The following is a 14,741-nucleotide window of genomic DNA, read 5'->3' as shown; positions in this document are numbered from 1 at the left end:
GTTGGCAGGAATACGAGCAGTAAAATTTAATGCAAAGTGAATATTAGTGAGTGGCTGTGAAAAACACATTTGATGCCCATAATATGACATATATGGCATTGGACACTTTGTATTCGCTAAGCATCACATAGAAAAATTTCCTGCAATTCATAGAACTTATCACATCAAAGCAGCTCAGTTTTGATTTTTTTTCCAATGAGCTCAATGAAGAATCCAGAGAGTCAAACCTATAGTCATTTGCAGAAGTGATTCAGTAATGTTGCATGACAAATGTTTCACAATCTAGAGAAGAAAAAAAGTGAGTATTTTATATAAAATGCTTCTCCTTTTTATACTGAACCTTAATGGAAACAAGTATTCTAGAGTGACACCTCTCCTCCATGTTGCTCTGTGTAGGCATTTATTGGAAGCAAGCATGCTTTTAAATAAAGCTTGAAGATGGTGAAAACTGCTTTTACTGAACTCGCCACCAACTCATCCACCCACAGCATACATGTAATAAGTACACACACCACCAAATTTCGGATGACTATATGTTGCTCAAGAAAGGCCATTGGTGATGAATTAAAATAATCTGTGCAATATTTTTATAGGACAAACTGAGGAGAGTATTCTTATGAACATGAGAGTTTCTCTCTTGCAGAGAGTTTATTTCTATGAAAGGACACGTCTCAGGGAGGGGAACATGACAATCAATCCCATGGTGCTCTAGAAAGTGGCACACATTAAAGCTTCATTACTTATTACAGTGCCATACACAGTGGGGTAGGAGTATAGCCAGAGAAGCACAATTGAGGTTGGAGTTGAGGTTTCTATTCGACTCAGATGTGGGTAAATCCCATTAAAATGGGTTTAAACTTCCTGTGTTCTGGGAGTCTCTGGAAGACGCTTTCTGTTGTCTTGTAAGACGTAGGTTTGGCTAGAGTCTCAATTACGTTGGGAAGTACAAGAGCTTGCATAAATGTAATTTTTCTTGGTGAATCTTGCTGCCTACAGAACTACAACACTTTCCCACAGTATTTTTTACATTTGGGTTCACTTGGGTCTTAGAGCAATTTTGATATTGTATGGTGCTTATGAAGAGTGTCTCTTTTGTAGTTAGATATAACAAAATTTAAGATCACAATTTCTTTCCGAGTTGATTCTCTTCCTTTTCCCCTTATCCCTTTTTACGCCACTTCACGTTTTCCCCGTTGAAGAATCTTGCTTGTAAAAGTCTAAGGCTTTTATGAAACATTCTTTGCTGGTCCACTGTTAAACTCTCCCTGCATTTATATTTTTGACAGCGTACACCAAATTGCTCATAATTCCATTATGTTGTGTATATCCGTGCATGTCTGCGGATAATTCTGCCATATCGTAATGCCTCTTAGTTTATACACATAAAATGCCATTCTGGTAGCAAAGTACTGGGTATATTTTATAATGGGATATATATCATTTTGAATGGGGCATGGATTTTACAAAATGTTTTAAGAGGAAGGTAAATTAGGTCATGAAAAGTGCATAAAGGCCATAAATTATGCAATAGCCTAAAGAATTATTACAAAGAGATCTGGTCTCAACTTTCGCCCATGAAACCTTTAACAGTGGCCATTAAAATAGAACGAATCAGCTGCTTACAACCTCAAAAAGAAATATTACATACCATGGAACAGTCACCCGAAGCATTGGAATTCCTTGCTGTATAGAAACAAGGGTGGCCCTGAATTATTGATGTGCATTTTTTTAACGAGCAGCATTAAAATCAGAAAATTATGGAAACATAATGAAACTCTTTCATATAGACGGATCAAAATGTTTTCCTCTTGAATAATAGTACTATTACTAGGTCTATATTTTGGAACTGAACACGTGGCAAAGCTCTGATGTCTGATTTAGGTTGTGACGGGTACAGTTTGGTGGAGTGGTAAAATATCATGAGATAGTGTTTGTCCGTTTGAAGTCATTGTTACCGTGGCAGTTCGGTTCGTACCTTGGGGGGTAGGGGTGGGGAAAAGGGCAAATCTTAGACCAGGATCCACCATTTTAAAACCAGTCTACTTCTGTTCTGTGCTGGGGATAGATTGGTTTCCAATCACTTATACCAGTAGAAATGTAATGTCTGTACCTGACCTTTCAGCTCTCTTTTTTTTCCTCACTAAATGCTTTGTCACAATATGATTGCCCTTGGAGCATATGGTCAACTTAGCTCTTATGGCCAACTTAGCCCTTCCCCCAGGCTACCTTCAGCCAGAGTCTGCAATAATGGCATTCACTGAAAAAGTGGGTGTTTACAGAGTACCCTGTAGCAGGAAGTGTGAGCACGTCACGTTGCTTTTGAATGAAATTCTTTCCATTTTTTTTTCAGTTGCCCACCATTACCAGAGTTTCAGGAGTTAACTGATGCTACTTAACTCTTCTGTCTTTAGTCTAACTCTCTAGACTTACCACTGTAGGCAAAAGTACTTTAGACTTAAGTTACTGGACTCCATTTAAGGATAACTGGGTGAAATGTAATGTTCTGTAGTATCTAGAAGGTCAGACTACCTGACATAATGGTCTTTATACTCTTGAAAACAAATTCCACCCCCATAGTAAATATCTGTAGTTTGCTTAATTTTTTTGCTGTTGAAATATAAAATGGCAGATTCTTTTAAATCACCGTTTGTTTTAAGGAGGTCAGAGGTCCACAAGCAAATTGAATGAAACCAACCACTATCATTTGTGTGACCTATAATAGATTTTGAAATGTGGCTTTCAGACATGAGAGGCCATTCGTGGCTTCACTTCACTATTCTGTGATTAGGGCTGTTTTCACAGTAGGACTTGGTATCACTTTAACTAAATTCAATATACAGTTGAACTACATATAGTATAGCCCTTGGGGCATCTGTATTCTGACTGGGTGACATTGCATGGATATAGAAGTATGTGCAATTTGGCCTCCTTTTTTCTAAGTTAAACCTAAAAAATCCTTCACCCCCTCAGGGTCTGTCACCCCCTCAGTGAGCAACTTAATTTGAAACATTTTTCAATTTTTAAATGCTATCTTCCTTTGAATATATTAGCATTCAACTTGCATTGGTATAAATTAGAAGTAAGAGAAGAATCAGGTCATGGATTTCTAAAGGTGACCACTGTACTTGAGTAGTCTGACCTCTGTTCCTGCAGAAACCTATGGGGACAATGCTAAAAAATTAATGATGTTACTTAGTGGCAGCTGTTCTTGATGCATTAATGTCAACAAGAAATCAGTTCTGTGTCCTCATAAAAAAAGGTTGAGTTTTTCCGTACTACCTGCCCTGTGGCAAAGCCTGTGCCAGCTTGCATTTTTGCACATTTCGTAATGTCTTGGTTGTATCAGACCATAGCCAGTGGTTGTGATTTCACAGTCAACTGTGGTGTGTTGTGCAGTGTTTTTCTTTAATCCCTACATTCGGGAGTCATGCGAACACACCAGACTCCTAGCTTTCATTTTACAAAAGATAGTTTGCAAATGTCTATCTATCTATCTGATGGATGGATCGCGGGATTGACCGTGGGATTGCGGGACCGCTCGCGGGCTGGATCGTGGGCTCGCTCGACTGCGGGATCAAAGGATCGACCACAGGATCGAGGGACTGCGTGTGACTGCTCAAGTGTGCATGCATGCGACCAAGTGGTCCATCAATCGAGTGCATGCGACCAAGTGGTCCATCGATCGAGTGCGTGCGACCAAGCGGTCCATTGATCGAGCGATGCCATCAATGCCAGTGAGTGACGCCAGCAATGCCTGCTGTTGAAGGAGCGGTCGGTCGGTCGCGTCGATGCAATTGTGTCGGTTGCGTCGCTGGGAAGAGCTAGCCCCATAAGATACATTCAAAGAGGGGATCCCCAGCTGGAGAGAGTATGCAGCTACCCAGGCAGAGACATGGGCAGAGTAATTTGCTGGTCGCATCGCACCGATGGGGTTGCGTCGAGCGGTCGTGTCGATGCGATGCGATTGTTCGCTGCGACGTGACGTGACGTGACGCGATGTGATTCGGTCGGTCGGTCGCGTCGGTCGGTTGCATCACGTTGGTCAGTCGCGTTGCGTCAGTCGGTCATGTCTGTCGGTCGTGTCAGGCGATCGATGCAATGCCATCCATTAATGCGATTGATGGTTCGATGTAGGTGATCGATGGCTCGATGCGGTCGAGATGCGGTCAATCGATGGATTGATTGACGCGGTCGATGTGAGTGATGGATGCAACCGATCGATGTGATTGATCAATGTGAGTGATGCAACCGATCGACGCAATGTGCTGCGATCAATCGATGCGATGCAACGGGGTCGGGCGACGGGGTCAACGTGAGCGATGGATGCGACCGACCAATCAATCGATGGACGCTATGCGATCAACGGCGCGATGCGGGCGATTGACGGATCAATCCATGTGGGTGATCGCGATGGATCAATGTGCGCGATGGATGCGATTGATTGATCGATGTGGTTGACGGCTCGATGTGCACAAGTGATGCGGTTGGTGCCATCGATGGATCGATTGAGGCGATGGATCGATGCAATGGATCGAGGTGATGGATTGATGCAATCAATGCAGTTGAGGCGATGGATCGATGTGAGAGATTGAGTGATGGGCGCAGTTGAGGGGAGGGAGCGATTGGATCGACCGATGGGATGGATCGTTGTGAAGGGTCGATTGATGCAATCAGTGCAAGCGAGCGATGTGATATCAAAGGAGATGGTTAAGCTTTGGTGAACCTATTCAACCTGCTTAGTAAACTATGTAGGAATAGGCCTAAAGAAAAAACAGACTATCCCAGGTGTTCAAAGCTGGTTTTTTCAGGACCCAAGGGCAGGCATTAAAGAAGGAACTGTGCGGAAAATCCCTTCCCTCTCCTGCAGCAAGGCTACAGTAGTAGAAGGGTTCAAACATCTTAGAAGTGGCTGGAGAAAAGCAACAACCAAGAAATGCTCTTTTTAGATGGTTTATTTATTCTGGAGTATGCTTGCCATAGCAAAATTTTAAACTAGCTTAACTAGTGAGGGAAACTGAGGTAGCAGCTTCTATCAACATGATGACACCCCTCTCTCCCCCACTTCCAGCTCCCTCAGTCCTCTTGGTGCATCAAAAGGTATGGACATCTATTTGCTGTAGCTTTGTGCCACTATAAAACATTTAATGGTGGCACAAAGGGGTTGAAAGGCAACAGCTGCTTTCACTCTTAGTTAGGATTAACACAGAAGCTTCTAGGAATCTCAGGTCCTGATCCTGCAGTTGGATTCATATATGGAGATCCACATACCTAAGTTTTCAGGCTTTGATGGGGCTTGAAGCAAATTAGGCATCTGTACCTTGGGCTAGGAATCTAGCATGTTGATAGTTAAAACGAAAATAGTAACCATCCCCCTTCTTCCCAGTGCAGTATGGGGAAAGTTTTAGCCCCCAAAAGCTATTTTTAGAATCTCCATATCTTCTTCTATGAACCCTCCATAAAAACTAGTCTCAGTAGCTTTACATTCTTGTCTGGTCAGGTAGGTATTAACTGTATATCTGCCTGCCCTCCTGATCTTTTATTATCATTTCATTATGCTTGGAGCTCAGTGCTGGCTAGGACAGCTGTAAACTTGCTCAACTGACAGGCTGACATTTTCCAAAGCTGTTGGAAAAATTAGGATGGTCAGTTCTCAGGTAAGCAAATTGGAACCAAGTGTCCAAATCCCGGATCTAACTCGGGTTGTAATTGCACACTCCACCCTTGTTGCTGCTTATGGGCAAATTCTGTCTGGTGCCTCCTTTTGATCCACGAATATAACTCTGATAAAGAAAATAATTAACCAGCAATGAGGTGAGATCCTTGCCCAATTCTAGTGGGCACCCAATGCCTACTGATGTCAATAAGTTTGATGCAAATTAGGAGTACAGGATTGGGACCTTCTGAACTCACAATCAGCTCGTCAAAATTATTTTTGACCTTTTTGTAATAGAGGATCTATCCTGGCCCCTCTAATTTATAGTAATGCTCTCCTTAAATTACTCGTTTTCTAGATTTTTTCATTGGCTTTACAGCCCCTTCTAAAACCTCCTAAGATTACTCTGAAAAGGAAATCACTGAGCAAAAGACTAATTGAAATTTCCCAGAGGAGTTGCTTTAAGGTGGTTATGACTTAATGTTTGGCCAACATTGCTACAAGCCTTCCACATCCCTTTGTCAAGGTTAGTTAACTAAAAGGCTTTCTCCCATCATGGACTGTCAGACTGAATTTGTCTAGTTGCATGAGCGCAAATCAATGAACTGATTAGCAACTGTTGAGTTGGTTGTATTTTTAGAATTGGGCCTGGTATGATTTGCATGCGTTTGTATGCATTATTAAATATAAAAGTGTTGAATCAGCTGTTATGTAAGCAGGTTCCCATCTTATGGTTTTGAAGGCTTTGGTTGTGCTAGAGAAGGATTTGGCCTACTGTGCAGCAGAAGGGACAATATGGTATGAGATCAAAGGAAAAACAATTAATTGCCCTTGCTTCCTGAATTCTTTCCTTCTTTCTTTTGCTTTAACATTACGGATGTGATGACCAAAACAGTGTCTGGGTAAATCTGCAAAATCAATAAAAAGCAAATTAAAAAAAAAAAAATCAATTGTTGGGCCATATGATTTTAAATGTAACCCATTTTTTGCTATGTTGTGTGTACATGGTTTTACTCATTTCCATCAATGTTTTGCCAGAAGTAATGTTTGCAAAGAGGAAGACGGAGTTAGTTTGGGTTGTAGAAAATGACCCACGGTTATAGCTCGTATCAGGCTCCCTGGAAACTCTCTGGAATGCGTATATAGTTGCTACCTTTCTCCCATTGTTACTTCTCATATGGTTAACTGTTCCGGTGCTTGTACATTGGGGTTCCTCATTTCCCAACAGCGCCTTTCCTCCTTTTTTTTTAAATTTTAATTTTGAACGGAAACAGTTTAAAAGTGTGGCATCTTTGTTCTTGTTTTGCCTTTTAGTTTCTTCACCTTTGCTATGACTTGGGGTAGCCCCTTCTCTTCTGCACTGCTACATGAGGATTTTGATAATTAAACCAAAATCTACCACTGAAGGGATAGGTGCAAATGCATCCCTCAGAGCATTCGGTGATCTAGTCACAGTGCCACTGGGGTGATTGGGGAGCATTCACACAAATGAATAGCTGACAAAATAAATAGGAACACAAGGACAAGTACAACTGATATAAAATGGCAAGACTTGCAGTTGTACCGACATGCATGAGTACACCCACAATCCCCACACCCCAGGATTGGGTCTATGTACCACAAGGCCTGGCAGCTGCTCAAATTAGATGGGCAATGCCTAAGAGCCAACTGGTTTCAGTGCCTTATCCAGAGAGAAGGAGATCTCAAGGTGCTCACTTTGCCAGTCCCCTCACAGCCCACATCCACAGTTATTTCTCTCTTCAAGAGAAAAACAGAGGCCATAAAGGCGCCGGGTTTCCTATCAGTAGACAACAGAAGACAACTGGACTGTCATCTATGATGACCACCCTACTCATTCGCAGAAGATGCATACGTCAACTTAGAATAAGCAAATGGTGTAAATGAACATATCAACTCAACAGACCAAGGCAGGGAATACTGAACCTTGGCTACAGTGCACTCTTTTAATGACTGCCAGGTTTGATTCTACTTTTTGTTTCCTCTGCCAATGCCATGGCTCTTGTTGCTTTTCTCTTCTCTTCTGCACCGTGTTTGCTGCATTCTGTGTCCTTGCTTTGGCCTGGTTGCAGTGGCATTAGAGTTGTTGAGACTATGAGGATTTGCTTGAGTTAGGCTGGAAGTGTTTCACAAAGTAGAACAAAATTAAAAAGATATGAGGTCTGGTGCGATTACTGCTACTGATGGAATCGCATCAGGGAGGCTCAGAGCCACATGGAAATATAGATTTGCCATATTTATTATTAATGTGACAGATGGTCAGAAAAGCACATTCTTCAACTTCTCTTTAAAGAGCACTACTCAGATAGCATGTTGTCCATACACAAGTCTTTATTTTTAACTAACCAATAGCCATTCGAGCAAAACTTGTTACGTTTCAGGTAATTTTTGTGAGGAATGGTGATAGAGGATTGGAGAACTGCATGGCTTCACAAAGCAGATGCTAGGATTAGGAGGAACATGCCCGCTGCCAAACTAAAGAGGCACTAGCAGAGAGCAGTCCCAGTTCTCAGGAGGTCCCCCAGGCATAAGTGAGTTGCATTTAATGGAGCCGGAGAAGATGGCTTCTTGCACCCAAACTCAGCATGCAAATGCATAGAGACTCCTAGATGGCATAAGTCTGCCCACCCCGCCTCACCCCAGACAGGAGTGTGATTTGTGCAGATTTTTTTTAAACTTGTTGGACATATCTTTTTTTTTAAATCAGACTTGGTATGACAAGGTATGGCCGTTTTGAAGTTGTCAATGTTGTTGCTATGTCAGTCCCCTGGGTTCAGGGATGACCTAGCTAGGGCATTTAAGGCCAAAAGATCTAATTTAGCCTGAGGAGATTTCAAGTGAAGAATTCCTACTGACACGAGGAATGCACTCGTGACTTGAGTGATTTGCACCCAAAAGCTTTGACTGCATTCCCTGCAGTGCCATGTATGAGCCTGGGGCAGATGCATGGCCTGCAACTTCTGCCAATGCTGATCCTTGGGCTTTGGGCATTTTTTGTGGCATGTCAGTAGTGTCATTCCTTGTAGAGGTCACACTGCTCTCATACTTGGATGCCATTACAGCCTAGCTGCAGCCACTGGTCTCGGGGGCTACTCTGTGCTTTTTTGGCTGACCATGCTACAGGTCTTTGTGGTGATCTTTGGCCTGTGCTCATTGCCATGGTCAGCTTCACTGAGTACTCCTTCACTATCCGTGCTTCATTGCTGTCACAACTGGCTGGTTGCAGCACATCCGTGTCGGTTACTTTGTCACATTATCTGATTTTTAGGTGACGGAGCAAGAAATATCAGTGCATTTTCTTGACCAGCCAAAAGTATTGCTTGCACCAGGTACAGATTTTACACCTGTAAAGTAAGGTTGTGGGAAGGAAAAGGTTTCTACAGCAAGTTAATATTTGTTTCCTGATCATGCCAGAACTGCTCAAGCAATTTGCCAAAGGCTGCGTTTGTTTTCAGGCGGTAGGAAACAACTTGTTCATCAATACAAATTTAATCTGCTAGCACACTGCCCAACTAGGGGAGTTTATGAATTGCAGGAAGCCATCTTCTGTCAGTACGGGCAGCACATAACTGTCTTGCTCAATGCCAGCTGATACATGACCTTAGTTTGGATTGAACTGTTACCTCAATCTGCCCGTGGCCATGAGAAAGAGACCAGCCAACACTTGCCAGTCTTGGGTACCATTGGTGCACAGCAATGTCGTATTTGCAAAGCAACTTGCAGAGCTGCTGAGTGGTGACTTTTTCCATGTTGCTTGCAATCTCTCATCATAGCTGCCTTCTCCATGACATGCACGTAGACCACAGTGAACAAAATCAATCCAAAGAGACAACCTCAGGTTTTGATGCGTCAGTGCCAATACTTACTTTTCCAAACATTTCTTTGTGGACCTGGTGCAGCACCACAAGGAACTTCTCAAGACATCCAAGCCTGCTGTCCACAGGCTGGATAGACAGCTTTTATTAAAAGCTTTCTTCATGTTAGTGAAAACTCTGTAGGGGCTCACATCTATTTTCCCTGAATTTGTTGCACAAAAAAAAAAAATACCTATGGAAAATCTTGAATAATGATGCCCACTTCTTATAATCATTTTTGTTAGTAGATCTGCAAGTACTCCTTCACTAGTTCACATTACTTTTCTAATAATGTGATAGCATAATTTAGCTGTGCTATAATTTACTATGTCCTGCTTCATGTTCTACATCAGTGCAAAACTGAAGAAGGTTGTAATATCAGTATACATGATCAACATGTCTGTCATTTTCCCCCTTGTTAAGAGAGGAATTCCTTATTTATTTCTCACATTTCCTACTCATATGGTGCATCTACATACGATGCTTAACTGTGCAGTAGCATAGTTTACTGTGCAGTAAGTGCATGTGTTTACACATGTGCACACTTACTGCACAGTAAAAACCCCTAATTGTGAGTGAATTTGATACCTGCAAAAGCAAGTAGCAAATTTATATGTGATTAGTTACTGCACAGTTATACATGTAGACCTGGACTGGGAGCAAGTCTGCTTCTGGGTTAGCTCTGCCACTAGAGGGCTGTCAGCCTTCAGGCCAGCTGCAGGCTGCTGCTGGCTGCCAGGGCCAGCTTCACCTGCCCACAGCCCACCCCAAGCAGCTTTTCCTGAGCCTGAAGGTGCTGTGCGGTATTGCCTCTGCTGTGTGGCTGCCAGTCCTGTGCTGGGCCCCTGCTCTGGGCTCTGCAGGCAGCTGTCCAGGCCTGTCAGCACAGGCAGGCACAGTTGCAGGGGCCCCATAGAGCTGGTGTGGGGCCCACAATTGTGTCGTCCTCATCTGTGGCTTTGTCCATGCCTGTGCCTGCCACTCAGAGCCCTGGCTGGAGGAGACTGGCAACTTTGTAGTGCTGTGGGGCCAGGTGAAGGGCTGTGTCAGTTTGAGTGGGGTGGGTGCTGCAATGCCCACATCTATGATGGGCTGTCAGCCCGGATGCAGAAGCATGAGCATGACTGGTTAGTGTGGCAGTCCTGCATAAAGATCAAGGCCTTGAGGGCACAACGGGTTCCCATCACCACCACAATCATCGGTTACGGAGTGCCTGCAAGTCCATGCCCTTTATGTGGCAATTGATGGACATACTCTTGCCCTGGGACCCAGGCTGCAGCCGTGCTGTCTATAGCAGTGCAGATGGCCTGCCCGAGCCCCTGCTCCGGCCTGGCATCCATGGTGACATGTCACTGGAGTTGGGCCCCTTGGGCATCCAGCAGCCCATCCTGCCAAGCTCCCTGACTGCACTCTCCACCCTCTACCAGCAGCTCAGAGAACCCAGGCCAGTACCTGCTGCACCAATTCTGCAGCCCTAGCTTATACCATAAGGTGTGGCTAGCCATGACACTACTGGCCCTCAGCAGCAGCAGAGTGTAGTGGGTTGGGCACACCTAAGTCCATGCAAACAGCTCTTTGTGCACTGCCTGTGCAGACTTTTGGCAGCTGGGATGTGGCCTCCAGGTTGCCAGGGCCCTCTGAATGTGCCAAGTCTGCCAGAGGAAGACCCTCAACAGGACCATCAGGTGACAGCATTGGAAGACTGGCTGGGGGTCACTTGGGCTGGCGGGTGGAGGACATGCCCCACTAGGGCAGGTGGCGGGCAGAGGATGTGGACCATGAGGACGGGTGGAAGGTGGATGTCCCCTGTGAGGATGTGCAGGACTAGTGTAAGGAGGCACAGGACCTGGTGGATCAGGGTCCCAGGCCTAATTCTTGGCTTTGAAACACAAGCAATTGGAGGCCCTGCAGGAACTGACCTGGGCAGCGCAGGTCATGGACAACAACCACTGAGTGCTGGACACCATTCTGCCCATGGCAGTTGCTTTCGTGCTCCTACTGCCCAGCTTCTGACCCTAGTGATCAGAAACTGGTTTAAACCTGTAACAGAACAGAAGCTTACTGCATACAAACCAGTTTCAAAACAGCTGAAACTGGTTTAAGATAAACCTGATTGAATGTAGTATCAGACTTAACTGATTGAGGTCAATGCAGTTTATGAAACTTCTGTCCCAGATCACTTCCTGGTTCAAGTTAACTCAGAGTCCCCCAACATCCCAGGATGGTTTGCAGCCATGGGCTGAGCTGTCTGCAGGCTTGGCTGACAGCAGGGTTGGCTCTGCCCCTCTGCTTCCAAGCTGGAGGGGTGGCTGATAAGGGGCTGGGGGACTGGGGCATCCGACTGGGGATGCTTGGTAGGGGGCCAGCCCATGCCGGGCTATTCCCCACTCAATGCTGGAGCAGCAGGGATGGGGGCAAGGGGCAGGGTGGGGAGAAACGGTCAAAGAGGGACTGCCAGCAGACTTCACCTCCTCCCTGTCCTGGCAGAGACTGAGGCAAGCAGTTGATAAGGGGAAGGGAAGGAGTGTAATCCCCCTCAGTTCCCCCAGGCCATGGGGGAGGGGGAAGAGGCTAGGGAACTGGGGCTGGAGGGACTGATCCCCTGCCACCTGTGTGCACTGGGCCAAGCCCTGCAGGACCAGACAGGGGGGGATTATGCACAGACTTGGCATAATCATATATGTGCTGGAGACGGAGCTAAGGGAACAGGAGAGGGGTCCCAGACTACTGGGGCTGGAGTGACCAAAGAAAGCAGAGAACTATATGTACATTATAAAGCAGAATAAAGGTGTGAGACTAGAATACCTAAGAAGAGAGTAAAAAAAACCACTGAATGCATGAGAGTCCTGCCAAAGGTGCTATAGGTCAGAGGTTCCCAACCCTGGGCTGTGGCCTGGTACCGGGCTGTGAAGGGTTGGATGCTTGTCTGCAGGAGGGTTAGCTGCCATGGACCAGAAGTGACTGTGGACCAGCAACCTGCGGGCTGGCAAAATGCAGACTGGAAGTGATCAGCATACTGCAGACCGGCAGCCAACCCTTTTTTATACTGGCTGCCTGCCCATAGTATGCTGGCTGTTGCTGGTCCATAGTTTGCTAGTCCACAGTCACTTCTGGGCCATGGCTTGCCAGTTTGCGGTTTGCCAGTCCTCAGCATAAAAAGGTTGGGAACCCCTGCTATAGGTGACAAGCATACTAATGTCAAGGCACCCAAGAGGGAGAAGGGGTTCCAATGAACCTGTAAAAACCCAAATAGAGATGAGGCCTGTGGGATTTCCACTCCAACACTTAAGACCGCCTGCTGATTCCCCAAGAACTTTCCGAATACCTGACTGTGAGGAGACACTCTGCCCTCAGGATTATAGAAGACTTATGCTAGGCTTTCTCCTGTCTTTTTGGTTTATTACATTCCATTTTAAGTTAGACTAAGTTGTGTATGTTCTCACTGTGCTTTACTGGGCTGTATCTTAGCATAGATGATGATTTTTAGTTGTTCTTTGTTGTGTGCTTGAGGTTGTAAATTGCTGTGTAAAATACATGCTTGCTTCAGAAAAAGGACTATTCTTGTTCAAGCTTTAATGATTTAAATGCCACTACCATTTTTCTCACCCACCCACCACTGCCTCAGCCTAGCAGGTGCTGTCCCCCCAACCGGGCAGACCCAGCCAGGGAGGGGATTTAAACCTGCACCCTCCAGGTGGAAGCCTAGGGCTGGGACCTGGTCATACCCCCTCCACTTGGGCAGGGAGGGAGAAAATTCCTTGGAGCTTCAGTGCCACTTTCCTTTGGCAGTGGCTGGAAGGCTGGGAGCCATGCTCTAGTGCCCCTCAGCTTCTGGCATGAGCCACTGCAGGCATGTAACTGCATTTCCTGAATCAAAAATAAATGTCTGTTCACTTGCTTCTCAGTTTAATCCCTGCAGCTTGGACTAACCAGCAAAGAGTGAATCAATTTAGCCTCGGGCTTTTTGGCCATCTGTACTTAGCCTAAGAATCTTATAGAAATATCTTATAAAGAGTTTTATTAAAAAAGCAGGCTATTGATTGGAACATAGCTTTTAAAAAGGCTTGCACATTTCTACTGTACTATTTGAAGATAATAGCACTAACTGCACCTCTACTAGTCACCTAACTGCTCTTTGAGAGAGAACTACTAGATGCAGTTGCTATTTTGTGTGTACACTGGCATACACAAATCTGTCTTTAGGACAGAATATTAATGCTTTCATAGCTGCAAGTATTGAACCATGCACAAATTCTTTTCCTGTCTTCACAGACGGCAGTATGTGTGACAGTTCCCTGGAAGGAGAAATTTAACTTTGCCCCTAATCTGTGGGGCTGAGGGGATATTGAGCATTCAGTTATAAATTACAGCAAAACTCGCAGATACAAGTGGCATATCTGACAGCTGCAGAGTGCGGCGCTGGGTCTAGTCATTCTCCAGTTTATCATGCCAAACTTGCACAATACACCTGCTACTAAATATATTTCCTCTGACAATGTAGCAGGGTTCTGTGACTTGTCCAATTCAGGAATATTGACCACAAACAGTAATGTTAAGGCAACGTAACTGGATATCATGCGTCATCATAATTGATAGTGTCATCCCAGGGTTGGAGAGCTTTCTTGGGATTTTTCTGAGAGCTCCTGATTGCTACATTAATGAGAAAATATCATTTGAGTGCATTTCAAAACACTGGGTGCATCTACATGTGCACTTTGCTGTGGAGTAGACCAATTAGCTCAACTGTAAACTGTCACTGTCTACACATGCAATGGTATTACAATGCAGTAAACTAATCTAGATAAGTACTGTGGAGGACAATACTGTCTTAGGGCAGAGTAAGTAACTGTGCTGAAATGCACGTGTAGATGGTGACAGGGGCTGGCTGGGGCACAAGGGTACTAAAGTGCAAGGGCTGCCTGCTGCTGAACCATATGGCTCTGCATGCTCAGCACCCTCGTGCCCCAGCCAGCCCCTCTGCCATGTGACACCACCACCCAAAGCCTGGCGCTGGACTTCCCTTATCCCCTGCCCCATGTACCCTTCAGCCCAGGGCCGCTCTGCCCTGGATCGAATTGCTGCTGTCCTAGGCACACATGTAGACGCTGTGCCTGAGAGAAGTTTCCTCTAGCTTAAATGCGTCCAGAGTTTGTGTTGCATTAATTGCATGTGTAGCTGCACTCACTGAGTCTGGGGACACTTTTAAAAAAAGATAA

The sequence above is a fragment of the Crocodylus porosus genome, unplaced genomic scaffold (assembly GCF_001723895.1).
Source record: "Crocodylus porosus isolate Cpor-Errol unplaced genomic scaffold, CroPor_comp1, whole genome shotgun sequence".
In the NCBI taxonomy this organism is placed as follows: domain Eukaryota; kingdom Metazoa; phylum Chordata; order Crocodylia; family Crocodylidae; genus Crocodylus; species Crocodylus porosus.
The sequence above is the reverse complement of the archived record's forward strand: the minus strand, read 5'-3'. Positions refer to the sequence as shown.